General features: G+C 42.8%; 1 pseudogene; it reads right to left on the bottom strand.

Moving 5' to 3' along the window:
* LOC111978892 (rho GTPase-activating protein 20-like) overlaps positions 1-2,397 on the bottom strand; it is a 51,553-nt pseudogene that overhangs the window by 9,079 nt on the left and 40,077 nt on the right.

The raw sequence follows: 2,397 nt of genomic DNA, 5'->3' as shown, positions 1-2,397 counted from the left end.
ATGTATGTATGTATGTATGTATGTATGTATGTATGTATGTATGTATGTATGTATGTATGTATGTATGTATGTATGTATGTATGTATGTATGTATGAACATATGTTCCCTTGTTCTTAACTGGAAATGTAACTGGAAGTACACGCAAGCAACTCACTCTCACCCAAATTTCCCATTGACATTAATACTTAATATAGGCAAGAGTATGATGTACTAACACACATACACTGTGTGGTAGAATTATGTGATTGAAATAAGATATGAAAGTAAATTAAATAAATGAAAAAGTTTGTTAGCAGAGAGGGAAATCTTGAGAAAAAGTTTGAAGTTTGGGTCCATTTTCACCTTCTTGGTGGCCTCCCCCTCCCCCCGTGGGCTACAGGGGGCTGGTGTCCACAGCATGCTGGGAGCGATGCACACAGACAGATTGAAGGCATTCATCTGGTTGTCTTCTGCATTTCCTTGAATACAGTGGAGCACGGCAACCACGTGTCTGAGAAGCAACAGGTTTTCACTGGGCAGAAGATGGACTAACCTGAGGTGGGGGGGATGACAAAATAATCAGTGATGAAAACACAACATTGACAACATCTGGTAAGACTGGATGTGTCAGAAAAAGATTTAAATAGTGGGCAGAGAATGATGAGGGTGATCTTTGTTTTTCCTATGTGTTTGTGAAGGTGCGATACGGGGAGTGTCAGTACCTATGGATGGCTAGCCATTTCTCCTCTCCCTCCTCTCGCTCCATCACTCTAACCCACTGCTCATACAGATCCACACAAAGCAGACTGCCTGGAACGTTCCGCAGGAAGTCCTGTTGGGGAACACAACCATAGGCACACAATTTAGGTTAGAACACATCACCACATACAGTTGAAGTCGGAAGTTTACATACACCTTAGGCAAATACATTTAAACTCAGTTCTTCACAATTCCTGACATTTAATCCTAGTAAAAATTCCCTGTTTTAGGTCAGTTAGAATCACCACTTTATTTTAAGAATGTGAAATGTCAGAATAATAGTAGAGAGAATGATTTATTTCAGCTTTTATTTCTTTCATCACATTCCCAGTGGGTCAGAAGTTTACATATACTCAAATAGTATTTGACTTCAACTGTAAGTGTATGTAAACTTCCGACTTCAACTGTATGCTTCTTTTCAGTAGAGATGATATGAATCCTGAAAATATGGCACGTAAAGTAGAARAGAATGCTTTGAAAGAATCTGTGCAACTCAACTATTATGCAGTAATATTATAGAGTAGTTGAGAGATGGCACAGCCAGATGTGTTTTTACTGAAGGAATCTATCCTTTTACACTCAACATTGTTTGTTTGTCAGCTCAGTTGTTTTCAGCTTGTTGGCTAGGATTGGGTATAGTAATATAGTAATATGCTTAACTGAACAGCAGCATGTGTTCTGTGTATGTGTGTGTGTGTGTGTCCCTGTCTGTCTGATCTAATACAGCTACAGGTTTCCAGTAAAGCCTCCCAACATGTGTTTGAATTGAGTGTGTTTTCTACTAAGCTTTGTCTTCACTCCAATCACTTCACTACTTTCTGTCTGTCTAAGACTTTTCTATGATTTCAAACACAACACAACACACACACACCAACACACACACACACACACACAACACAACACACACACACACACACACAACACACACACACACACACACACACACACACACACACACACACACACACCACACCCACACCACCACACACACACAACACACACACACACACACGATATGGCGGTGAATATGTGTGTCCTACAGCTGTGTTAGCTTGTGCTGTGAATTATTCTAATTGTGTGAAGCAGGATGAAACAGATCTTTCAAACTCCTCTCTCTATGTCCCATTTTATCTGATCTGACAAGCCTGGCTAAACCTTTTAAACTCTGATTAATACAAAAGGACTGGGTGTGTGTGTGTGTGTGGGTGTGTATGTGTGTTTGCTTGCGTTCTGTCTACTTTTGAGACTGCGGCGTGACGAACACAGACTCGTGTGTGAGTGTGTGTTGTTGTCCTTGTTCCATTGTCCAGTCTGTCTCTCAGCTCTCTGCAGGCTTTGGCCCCTGCAGAGGCGACGGTATACCCTGGTGTGGGACCCTCTGGTACAGAAACACAGCATGTCCATGACAGGTTTGGGCAGGGTGTGGTCAGGGGGCAGACGGAACTGAGAGACCGTCCGAACAGGCGTCCGGGGTGGGGACTGGGGAGTGGGGGACAGGGGACACCTACAGTTGGCTACTGGACCCTCCCCAGAAGGCCAGTTTATCAACAACCTCTTCCTCTAACAGACTTCTGACCTGGCTCTATGGAGAGAGAGAGGGAGAGAGGGGGGGGATTAGTCCAACATTAAAGAATTATGTCTGATATGAAGTAGGGCCA

The sequence above is a fragment of the Salvelinus sp. IW2-2015 genome, linkage group LG2, assembly GCF_002910315.2.
Source record: "Salvelinus sp. IW2-2015 linkage group LG2, ASM291031v2, whole genome shotgun sequence".
Lineage (NCBI taxonomy): Eukaryota > Metazoa > Chordata > Actinopteri > Salmoniformes > Salmonidae > Salvelinus > Salvelinus sp. IW2-2015.
This window is presented reverse-complemented; position numbering and strand designations above follow the sequence as displayed.